At 50.1% G+C, this 12,606-nt stretch overlaps 1 protein-coding gene across 5 annotated transcripts in view; it reads left to right on the forward strand.

Moving 5' to 3' along the window:
* The window catches only part of NPHS1 (NPHS1 adhesion molecule, nephrin), a 258,041-nt gene that overhangs the window by 208,832 nt on the left and 36,603 nt on the right, over nt 1-12,606 (forward strand). The window contains exon 25 of one of the 5 annotated variants that reach the window (XR_015062842.1): nt 8,174-8,514. The exons of the other annotated variants lie outside the window; for them this stretch is intronic. The gene's annotated coding sequence lies outside the window, so the exon portion shown is untranslated. The remainder of the gene's footprint in view (nt 1-8,173; nt 8,515-12,606) is intronic. 5 annotated transcript variants of the gene reach the window in all.

A 12,606-nucleotide genomic window follows, 5' to 3' on the forward strand; every position in this document is an offset into this window, starting at 1 on the left:
CTGCAGAGCGTTGGTGCTGCCTAAGCAGTCTCCTTGGCTATTGGGTACAATTCTGGACGGGTCGCCACTCCGACACAGTATACCAGCATGCTGGCACTCATTTTGCCGACCTCGGAAGGATGACAGGCAGAGTCAACCCCACCTGGTATTAATTCAACAGCCGAGTGGGATTTGAACTCAGGATCCTCGGATCCTAAGCCCACCACCCTAACCATTAAGCCAACACCAGGCATAGGAAGGGATGGACTCGTGATATTTCAATAAGTTATCAAAAGAACAGCTGAGATACATTTTAACAAAGTTCAGCAAAGCGAGTCATTTACTCAATCACTTTTCCAGAAAGCACTTCTTATTGAACATGTTGGGAAATCCTGTGTCACCACAGTTCATCATGTGACAATTTGTCCATTTGACAAACCAAGAGAAACACGTGACGTAAACAAATAGAAGATCAACACAGTCGTGAAAACGAACTCTGTTTTTCTGTCCCAACTCAATGTTTTTTTCCCGGTAATGCCTTATTTAACAGACTTTCTATTCTCTCGCACCCCTCGTGTGGACTTCATGAACCTGATGAGCCACCTCGTGGACTGAAACCTATTACAACAAGAGTAAGAATCCCTTTGCAACACATGTCCCTCACCGGTCTCAATGAATGTTCAGGAGAAAAAAATTTGTTTGCGTTGAACACAAAGTCGAGCCGAAATCGGAGCCATCATGAAGAAGAAACTCTACTCCACCGTTTCGTTCGTTTCGAGGCTTTGCTTATTTCATATTAAAAATAACCCAATGGACATGTATGAAGCAAAAACATGCGTTCGGCTTATGTACATATATAATACATCGTCGTTATACACCTGAGATCATTCCACTTGCATCGGGCATGGAGTAACACAGGCCAAAGGCCTGAGGCCTGCCGAGCTATGGCCTTTCATGGCACGAGGGTGCATGATTTTTTTGGGGAGTGGAGTCAGGGCAGTTGACCAGCCAATGGGTGTAAAGCAGTGAGGCAGAGTCAGAGCAGCTGCACACTGACCCATGTGGAATACTGTTGTGGTGCCGGGTTTGGGGGCGAGGAACGACCGCCAGATGGAGCAGTTGGGCCGTCTCCACCCGACCACCCGGAATTGAAGGTCATCACTACAGATAACTCCGAAGTCGACGGGTCGCTTAATGGACCGTGAACGACAATATTTTGACTGCGCAGTTAGGGTCTTTTTGTCTGCTTCCAATTTACCTAAATAGCCGCGCGGTCTCGCTATCGTGGAAGCCACACCCTCGGCCGGCTTTGTCCGAACCGAGTCGCTGTTAGACTCAGATCCAGCGTATCCGAGCGGGAATTACCAAAGCCGCGCCGGTCCAAATAACAATTTGCTGCACAATCGGCCTCCCGAACTCTCAAGCCCGAACCATACTGGGTCAATGAAAGAAAACACAAACAGCGAACTGGAACTGGATAACATTTAACAGTTATTTATTTACAATAGGCAAAAGGGAGGGAAACACAGAGCAGACTTAATCACGAATATAGATATAGGCAAATGTACAATGGCAACCACTTTACAGTTCTACTTACAAGAATGGCCACAGACGGACACACACACCCAAAAACAAATGGAGCCGGCTGGCCTTTATTGGACCCTCCATCCGCAGAGGATAGGCAAGCAGGGGGTCAGAGTCTGGTCGGGTATCTGGCCGGCTCATGTCGTTTTACTGACTCGCACTTGTGGAGCTCGGAGTCCGTGGGCGGGAACGGGGATCCCCAGCTCGAGCGCTCCAACACAACCCACCAGGGTGGGACTCGAACCCAATAACCAGAATCCAACGAGCACATCCAGGATCCTACGAACGACCCGGCCAGCCAGAAACGATGACCGACGACCAGGAGATCCAGCAGACCAGAAGAAAGGAACGACCTCCAAGGAACCAAGGAACAACAACCACGGATACAGCTCGCGATCCTTCTTATCCCTCCCCCGTGCGGGCTGGAGGGATCCGCTCTCTGGTAACTCGCCTCCGGATTGGATGGGGTGTTTTCGGGTGTTGTGGTGGCCAGCCGTGATTGGAGGAGGGGGGCGTGTCGGCGTTTCGGTGCTCCTCCCCCGAGAGTCTCATTTGTCTTCCCAGTGTCGAGAGGGGAGACATTCTTCTTTGATGGGGCGGAGTCAGAGCTGAGGCGATCTCACCCCCGAATGGACGAGAGGAACATTCCACCTACGTCCGTGGCCTTGAATGCGTGCATAATGGAGAGAAGGAGTGGAGGGGATTGATGTAGAAAACTAACTAGAAAGACACTCGCAGCGCTCAGATGAAATTAACCCATTAGACATAGGGGAGAGATTCTGACTATCCACATATACTTAACGAAATAACTAAACTTTATTTCTTATCTTAAATCAAAAAAAAAAAAAAAACTGTCACCCGCAGGGTGACCCGTATCTTGCCAAAAGGTGACCACGTGTGAGTTCTTTAAGGTCACACTGAGGTGAACAGAGCTGCTATCCACCAGGAGCGACTCCTTGAGGAATATCTGCCTACGAGAGATTCCGATGAGAATCGTTCTCCAGAGTAACCATGAAAAATATGCGTTTGCCTCATAACGTCACCAAATGACGTCATAATGTCTCAAGCTTAACATATCTAGAAAGCACTCGTCGGGGTGTTCAATTTGAGGTATTACACGATATGGTACCTAAGATTTCAAAATTTGACCTTGGGGTCAAAAACTTTCGACCTCCAGCGCAAACCATGAAGGTCAAGGCCGATCGCCACCAAAAATTAATCAACTGAGCGCCAGACCATGAACTATATTCCCATGTAGTTTGAAGACGATCCGATCAAAATTACTCAAAAAATAAGGGTTTCGTCGACTCCCCTGATTTGCGACAAAGTGACCTTGACCTTTGACCTTGAAAATTTTATGCGCTGAAAGGGACCTCTATGGGACTCTGATATGCGAAGTTACAAAAATTTCCAATGATAACTGTGCTCTGCAGAGTGATCGATACGTTATTACAGACAAAAAAAAGCATACAAGCTGACTAACATATCTTGCCAAAACTACGTTTTGGCAAGATAATAAAAATAAAAACAATCTCTTATAATGCTTCATCTTCCTCTTTCATACGTGCGGTACTCTTCACTGTAACATAATGCACTACTCTTCCACTATTCAAACAAACTGCTCTCATTCGACCTTTCCTTCATACCTTGCCTAAAAAATCCAACTGTTACAGCGTTTCTTCTCTCCATTCTCTGGATTCGCCTTCATTGCATCCTTCAAGAATTGTGTTAAATCGCATCTCTGACCGAAAACTTTTAAAAACCCAGTTTGCAATGAATGTTCGCTTTCCATCAACCATTCTTTTTTTCCAACTTCAGTGCCAACTCACCCCTCTCACTCAAAGCAACCATCCCACTCTTCTCCCTCCAAGCCTCCTTCTCACCTCTCTCAAAAACTCCCCCTCACCTTTCTCCCTCCATTCATCCCCCTCACTCATCCTTCTCAAAGTTGCCCCCCTCTCATCCACAAAGCTGCCTCCTTCCACTGCCCTCTCACCTCCTTCTCTTCACTCCACCTCCTCAAATCCTCAACTGCCTTCTTCCCCCTCTCTTGTCCCCCATCTCCCCCAGTAACACAGAGCCTTTTCTCCTCCTCATCCAGCCCCCTCCACTAGCTATTCTGCAACCCCCCACACTCTTTCAACAACCCTCCTTACCAACCCCCCTCATCCCTTGTCCTATCCTCCGCCTCCCCCCCCACCCCCTGCACCCAAAGCCTCCTCCCCTCCATCTTCATGAAAAGTATGGACCTCAAATATCTGAGGCCTTCGCTCAAACCTTTCAGATCTTTCCATACAGGTTACCACTGACAAACCAGACATAATCTGCCTAACAGAAACTTTCCTCCCCCAAGACGTGTCTGACTCCTAAGTAATCTCTCCCTGTTACTAAGGTATGACAGACATGAGCCTCGTCCTGGTGGAGGTGTTGCTCTCTTCATCAAAGACTCTATTCCTCACTCTCCATGCACTGCTCTCACTCCCCCACACCCCCAGGAATACCTCTGGCTACAGCTTCCCTCCACTCCAACCTCATGTTTATATGTGTACTATACCGTCCAACCTAACAGTGATGACTCCATCTACACCTCACTATCCGAAAACATGGACCAACTTCTTATCTTCTCATCCAAACTCTCTCTTCCTCATATGTGGCGACTTAAATTGTCATCATGCCAGTTGGCTCGGTGTGGGTACCTCTCTCACCTGTCATGGCACCTCAGCAAAAGCTTTCTGCGACTCATTGGGACTGACTCAATCGGTCAACTTCCCGACCCGGATATCAACCAATGGGACTCCATCTCTTCTGGATCTGATTTTGACAAACTTCCCTGACAATATCTGCTGCTCTTTCCCCACTCCAATCGGTTCTTCTGACCACGTCCTTGTCAAAGTGGACATCTCTCTGGCTGTTATCAGAGAACCACATCACCGCCGTCAAGTCTGGCATTTCACTCAAGCCGACTGGCAGGGTCTCCAAGCAACCCTCAAACTTAAAGACTGGTCTCCTATCACTACTTTCTCCAACATCAACTCATCCTGGGAATTCTTTCAAAGAAACTTGCTCTCCCTCATGCACAGATTTATCCCCTCTCATCTTCAGTTGTCCTACCCTTCCTCCGCCCTTGGTTCACTGAAGCTTGTGGTGAGGCAGTTGTCCTGAAACAACTTGCCTTTGCCTCATGGAAAGCAAACCCAATTGAGGGCAATCGCAGTTCCTTCCATAAAGCTCAGAACAAGTGTGTATCGACGCTCAGGAGAGCCAGAAAACAACATCTTTCTCATCTCAAGTCTGAACTCTCAAACCTCTCTCCTTCCTCAAAATCCTGGTGGCGTCTAATCAAATCTGTTTCTGGTGTATGTTCCCCCTCCATTACCTCAAAAGGCCGCACTGCTGATACCGCACGTGAAAAAGCTGAATGCCTAAACTCGGTGTTTGCAGCTAAATCTTGTGTCCAAAACCCATCACTTGCTCTACCCACTTTACCCAGTCGCACCCAACTGTCCCTGGACTCTGTGTCCTTTTCTCCTGACAAGGTGGAGAGCTTGCTGTCAAACCTCGACTCAGATTCTGCAACCGGTCCAGACGGCATCAGCCCACGTGTCCTCAATGCCTGCTCTTCTGGTCTTTCTCACCCTCTCTCTGTTCTATTCACCCTCTCATTTGCTCAAGGTCATCTGCCGTCTGCTTGGAAATCAGCAAACATCAATGCCCTGCACAAAAAGGTGCAAAAACAGATCCCTGCAACTACAGACCAATCAGCCTTCTTCCAATCATCAGCAAGGTTATGGAATCCATCATCGCTTCAGACATCAAATCCTTCCTCTTCTCCAATGGCTTGATTTCTGATCAGCAATTTGGTTTCAGACCAGGTCACTGTTCCCTGGATATGCTGCTTCTGCTCTCCCAACAATGGATGGAAGTCCTCAATGCCAGACAGGAAATCCGAGCCGTATCCCTGGACATATCACGTGCTTTTGACACAGTCTGGCACCCGCCCTGCTCACCAAACTCTCTTCCTATGGTATCCAAGGCCATATCCACTCATGGCTCGCAGACTTCCTCTCCTGTCGCAGTCACCGTGTGGCCCGAAATGGAGTTCTTTCATCCCCTCTTCCTGTCCAGGCTGGAGTTCTTCAAGGTAGCGTTCTGGGCCCTGTTCTTTTTCTGGTTTTCATCAATGATCTCTCTGACTCTCTGGAAAATCCTCTATATCTGTTTGCTGATGACTCCACCCTCTGTCGTACCATCGGTCATCCCTCAGACCGGCAAGCAGCAGCTTCTTCGCTCACTGCAGATCTGAATAAAATAACAAACTGGTCCAACACGTGGAACATGTCTTTCAATCCGGACAAATCTCACACTCTCACTATGTCTCTTCGAAATGACCGTTTAGAAAATCCCCCCATCCACTTTCTCAACAATCCTCTGGAAGAGGTCCTTTCTTTCAAGCTTCTGGGTCTCACTATCTGCCATGACCTTTCCTGTGAAAGCCACATTTCAAACCTCGCCTCCAAAGCCAGTCGCCGACTGGGAATCCTCCGTCGTGCAAAGTCCTTCCTCGGCCCACCTGAGCTCCTGACCACTTACCAAGCTTTTGTCCGCAGCCTGATGGAGTACTGCTCTCCCCTATGGGCTGGTGCTCCTGCCTCCCACCTTTCTCGGCTTTACACTGTAGAAACCAAGGCATTTCAGATCATTGGCATCTCCCGCAATGAGGCTGAGTCTTTGGGCCTCTCACTCATTCACCGCAAGGTTGGTCGGTGGTCTTTCTGTCTTCTACCGTCTCCTCTCCAGCCTCGCCCCCCCCCCCCGAGCTCTCTCTGCGATTTGTCCCCACCACATTTCTGCAGTGCGATCAAGGTCCGCCAACAACCCCCTTCTAGAAAACTACCAAAATCATGAATCACTGCTCACCTTCACTCTTTCATTCCTCTTTTTCCCCACCTTTGGAATAAACTCCCTCACTCTATTCATTCCTGTTCTTCCCTCCAGGCCTTCAAAACAGCTGTTTATCATCCCCCACCAAATCCTCGATCTTTTCTACCCCTGATAATCCACCCAAGCCCACCTCCTTCAAATTCCCTGCTTTCCTTCCTGAAAGTCCCTGTAATGTCCATCTTCTATTCCCCATGTTCCCCGTCCCATCCCTCTCTCTTCCACAGATCTAATGTCTCTGTTCTCCACTGTTTTGTCCTTCCCACTCCCTCCTCTCTTGTCTCATGTCCCCCATGATGTGCGTTGTGTGTTAGCTCTCACACGAGCCTCGACAAGGTATACAAAAAAAAAAAAAACTATGTGTGAATGCGAATGGTTTCCAGATTCGTAACACTACCCCCCCCCCTTTTTATAGACTCGTCCCGAGTCGTAAATTTTCGTGTGCCATGCAGGTGTAGGTTTTTTCCCCTTGTACGTTTTACCTACGATCCCTGAGTGCGACATTTGAATGCATGTCCCAAAAATAAATAACCTAGTGCGCTGCGTAACTAAACTATCAGACTCACTCGGACAACTTAAATAAGATTGCCGGCGCTAACACAAACAAACAGGTGGGTTTTAAAGATTATATACATTTCCTACTATTTACACTGACCATGGCCCAGGACCTGTGATCCTGTGGGAAAAAAGGCACAGCAAAGTCAATCATTTTGCAGGTCAAATGCAGTCCCCATGGTGTGGCTGCCTGCAGGGCAGTCCCTGCAAAACTTGAGGAGATGGTCCTGGCGCACATGGTTGAGATGGTTGACTCGGGGGAAATGTAAACAAGAGCTAGGAAGGCATGGGGTCAAGGCAAAGGCAGGCAAGGAAAAGTATAGCGAGGCAAATGCGGACCAGCAGATGCAGCACAAACAGGTCGGCATATGAAGCTGGCCGGCCTCTAGTCTGGTCCATGAGGTTCTGGAGGGAGTGTGGTGGTGCCAGCCGCTCCGAAAACGGGCTCGGACCTACCCTACTGTCTCCCCCAACCTATCGCCTCTGCCTGTCTTTGTCCATACCCACTCCCTTAGTTTGCCACAACAAAATTTAGACTGCCCCCTTTTTTTTTGGTTCACGAGCGCCAGCCAGAGTGACACTATATTCGTTATGTCTGTGTGTCTGTGTGTCTGTCTATCCAGAGTATAACTCTGTGGACTTCGATCCGATCTTGATGAAGCTTGGTTATGTGTTCGATATCAATGTATAGTTGTGTTTTTTTCTTTTTCTTTTCTTTTATAATTCCATGTGCCCCTAACCCTCCTACTGTCTTTGTCCGGATCACCTATCCTACCTGCCTACTCCCAACCCCAAAGATCCTTCTTGAGGGGAATAAGGAAGAGGCAGGTGGATCCATCTTAAGGCCCAATGGAGCCTCAGAATAGCCTCCACAGATTTCAGCAATCTTTCCAGGGTAGATCCAGCGGCCTACAGAGAGCGAAGGGATGGAGGGTGCGAAGGGGAACACATTTCCTCTCTGTCCTATCCTTTATTACACTTTAAACTATCCCCGGGGCTTTCCAACACGCCTGTCTCTTTAAACTATTGGTTCTAGAAACTATGATTCCCGTCGCCTGTGTTGGTGTTCGACATTAATTTGGGCCTGGCCCGCAAATTTTCTCTCGTGCTTTTGCAGAATTTCACGGCTGGCAGCGTGGCTCAATTGGCAGGGATTCCCTTTTGCCGAACTCGAACTACGGCACCCCCAGGCAGCTGAGGCTGTCTCCAAGCCTACCTACTCCGTATGAACGCGGGGAGTGCCCTTCCTGGCTACTCCCCCGTATATGCCCACATGGCATTTCTGGTGCTCCGGGTCCCATGCCGAGGGTCGCCCATGCACATTTCACTATCTCGGTCGCTTGGACCCATGGCCAACTCTGGCCGACTTCTCCGTGCCCGGGGTGCCCTCAACTCAGTACTCACCTTTCCACAGCCACGCTCCCAGCCGGTCAATGGACTCCTGCACCCTTCAAAGAGGTATCGTGCCTTCTTCCAACACCAACAACAAAGCGACCTCCTTTTGGAAAATTTAACTAACCCACAAACTAACATTACACTGACCCTGGGTTCCCTTGGGTGGGATTCACTCCCCACAATCATTCATTCGCACCATGTATTCCACATTCATTCCATTCGCACTTGGGCCCGCTGTCCCACATTCACTCATCGTACTTCGTTCTCGTCATCTCTTTTTATTTTATTCACATCACACTGACACTCCACCTACGATCCCCTAATGAGCTCGTGCTCCCCGTCATCCCTTATTCAAATGCACGTTCCTTTTCACTCGACGTGGTGAATCTACGTCCCCACTACACATTCCATGTCTGTCCATGTCCCCAATCCATTTCTAATTCCAACCTAAATTTTCCACCAACTCGTCCCACCAGGCCCCATGGAGGACTGCTCATGCCTCATGAGGCCGGTCTATCTATCGCTAAACCCTTCCCACTAACTCATGCTCCTTTGCCCGGGCACGAGGATGTTCGCTCCATCCCAGCCAGGCACCGTGTACTCGGAGCAAGGCCCTCCGAACCTTGCTTCGCCAGGTCGGCGGTTTCCGACTCACTCCTCCCCTCCGTGTGGGCGATAAATGACAGCGTAACGTCGCCCCATCGATTGCAACAACCGCTCGCTTGTGAGCCAACGTGCTCTCCTCACCTGGCCTTCGTGCTGCGTGATTCCCGGTGATGTCACTCACACACGAACCGCTCTGCGAAGCTTGCCACGCAGAGGGAACCGGCTGTGTCGTCACCGGGACTCGCTCCGCGCGTCCCGCGAACAGTACTCGCGGCGAGCAGCACGTGGGCCTCTAAACACGTGGTCACATGGGGCCACGTGCTTTCCAAATTCACACCGTTCACGTCGTCGCCATTTTAGCCGTCCGCACGAGTGTCTTGTACCAAGTGCGAAACGTTTTAATGTTGGCTTCCGATCGCGCAAAAGTGTGCGCCTGGGTCTTTCGCAAAACAAGGAACGGACCTTGCACGCAGCGTCCCGTGGAGCCGGCACGGTTTCTAAAACAATTCCGTGCTGCCTATAAGGCTCGCCGTTCCCGTCCGTTACACGACCCACGTCTCCCGTCTGGATCGGTCCGAGTACCATTTCCACACATGCCATGCCATTCGCATTCTGCATACACTCCAACACATACTCTGGGACATTCACACTGGGGGCCTGTGTTCGGCCAAGAGACCCCGAAGTCTCTGCCCCCCCCCCAAACTCGCATGCACCCCCTCGCGTCTTGCAACCGTCCTACCTCATTCGGTCTCACCGGACCCACCTGGTCGCGATCTGCCTCGAGGGAGCGCATCCTCTCCCTCTGTTCCTGAAGGAGGCCATCCTGCCTCTTGCATCAGGTCTCGATACATTCCACCAGCTCCGTCATAATATCCTTTACCTTCCCCTCCATCCGTGCCTGCTCGTCTTGTATTTTACTCAAATCGTCCCTCACCTGCTCTATTTCCCCTTGGGTCTCTGCCAATTCTTCCTCCGTCTCATCCATGTGTTTCTCTCGTCGTTCTCCCATTTCCCGCGTCTCCGTCTCGACCATCCGCCCCATCTCTCCAACCATTCCAGTCATTTCTTCATGTCTCTGCTTGCATCCTTCCCTTACGGCTTCCAACTCCCCCCTTGTTTCCTGCTGGCCTTTTAACTTTTCTATCGCTGTCGTGTTTTTTTTCCATTTCCCTCTTTTAATTGCCCTTGACCTTTTTTACCTCTTTCATTCCCTGCCCGAGTCTGTCCACATCCCATCCAACCGTCATTATTTTGTCCGTCACGTCCTCCTTACCCGCTTCCATCGCGGCCCAAACACCTTGCACACTCCCCTCAACTCGGTCATCTCCCCACGTACCGTGCCGATCTCATCCGCCATTTCGTGGTCCATTGTCCACATTTCGCCTTTCACCTCCTCCAGACTCGCCTGCAGTTTTAACCCCATGCTCTGCATTTCCCCTCTCTGGGTTTGCATATTCTCGTCCATCTTTTGCGTATTCGCGTCCATTTGTTTTTGTAAATCCCCTTTCTGGTCCATTCTTTGCATATCACTCCTCTGTGTTTTCTCCATCACTTTCATTCCTCAATTAATTTTTCATGCTTGTTAGTATTTCCACCAACTGGATCAAGTCAAGTGGTCCATGATGGTGTGCGGAACCGGCAGGGATCGGGGGGGGGGGGGATTTGATGGAAGGAGGGTCATACGCCGCCCCTCCTGCACCCATTCCAACCTCTGGGCCCAATCACGGGGGGGGGGGGGGCGTCTTCTTGCATGGAGGTGTCGTCCTGGACCATGGATTCCCCGAAGCTTAGGTCTGAACCCACCTGCTCCAGCCTGTCTCGGCCCGCCATGGCTCGTCCTGAGAATAAGTTTGACTGCTCTTAATTTGGAGGGAATGGGGAGGTTGCTTCGCACACCCCTGATCCGAGTCCCGTGAATTTCTCCATGGAGGTGGAGGGGTCCGAATCGCGCTCCTGACACCAACTGTTGTGGTGCCGGGTTCGGGGGCGAGGAACGACCGCCAGATGGAGCAGTTGGGCCGTCTCCACCCGAACACCCGGAATTGACGGTCGTCACTCCAGATAACTCCGAAGTCGACGGGTCGCTTAATGTACCGTGGACGCCAATATTTCGACCGTGCGGTTAGTGTCTTTTTGTCTGATTCCAATTTACCTAATTAGCCGCACGGTCTAGTTCGATCACACCCTCGGCCGGCTTTGTCCGAACCCAGTCGCTGTTACAGACTCGGATCCGGCGCGACCGAGCGGGAATTACCAAAGCCGCGCCGGTCCAAGTAACAATTTACGGCACAATCGGCCTCCCGAACTCTCAAGCCCGAACCATACTGGGTCAATGAAAGAAAGCACAGACAACGAACTGGAACATTTAACAGTTATTTATTTACAATAGGCAATAGGGAGGGAAACACAGAGCAGACTTAATCACGATTGTAGATGAAGGCAAATGTACAATGGTAATTACTTAACAGTTCTACTTACAAGACTGGCCACAGATGGACACACACACCCAAAAAGAAATGGAGCCGGCTGGCCTTTATTGGACCCTCCATCCGCGGAGGATAGGCAAGCTGGGGGTCATAGTCTGGTCGGGTACCTGGCCACCTCATTTGGTTTTACTGACTCGCACTTGTGGAGCTCGGAGTCCGTGGACGGGAACGGGTATCCCCAGCTCGAGCGCTCCAACGTAACCCACCACGGTGGGACTCAAACCCAAGAACCAGAATCCAACAAGCACATCCAGGATCCTACGAACGACCCGACCAGCCACGAACGATGACCGACGACCAGGAGAGCCAGCAGACCAGAGCAAGGAACGACCTCCAAGGAACCAAGGAACAACAACCACGGATACAGCTCGCGATCCTTCTTATCCCTCCCCCGTGCGGGGTAGAGGGATCCACTCTCTGGGAACTCGCCTTCGGATTGGATGGGGTGTTTTCGGGTGTTGTGGTGGCCAGCCGTGATTGGAGGTGGGGGGCGTGTCGGCGTCTCGATGCTCCTCCCCCGAGAGAGTCTCTTTTGTCTTCCCAGTGTCGAGAGGGGAGACATTCTTCTTTGATGGGGTGGAGTCAGAGCTGAGGCAATCTCACCCTCGATTGGATGAGAGGAACATTCCATCTTGCTGGGGCGGAGTCGGCCCTGAAGCGATGGAAACTCCGCCTACGTCCATGGCCTTGAACACGTGCGTAATGGAGCTGAAGGAGTGGAGGGGATTGATGTAGAAAACTAACAAGAAAGAAACTCGCAGCGCACGCATGAAATTAACCCATTGGACATTGGGGAGAGATGCTGACTATCTTCGTATACTTAACGAAATAATGAAACTTTGGGTCAACTGTATGTGTGAATGCGAATGGATTACAGATTCGTAACAATACGTGATATTTTCGGAACAAATAACAATACGTGATAACAATTCGTGAGTTTAAAAAGTGCATAACTGTGAAAAATAGACGAAACACCCTGAAACTCAAAATGTTTCGAGAACTTATCAGAGTAAAGCCATGTACCAACTTTCAGTTCAATATGTTAAAGGATATGTGAACAAAA

The sequence above is a fragment of the Eptatretus burgeri genome, chromosome 1 (genome assembly GCF_056783735.1).
Source record: "Eptatretus burgeri isolate ZD-2024b chromosome 1, Ebu_testis_v1, whole genome shotgun sequence".
NCBI classification, from domain to species: Eukaryota; Metazoa; Chordata; class Myxini; order Myxiniformes; family Myxinidae; genus Eptatretus; species Eptatretus burgeri.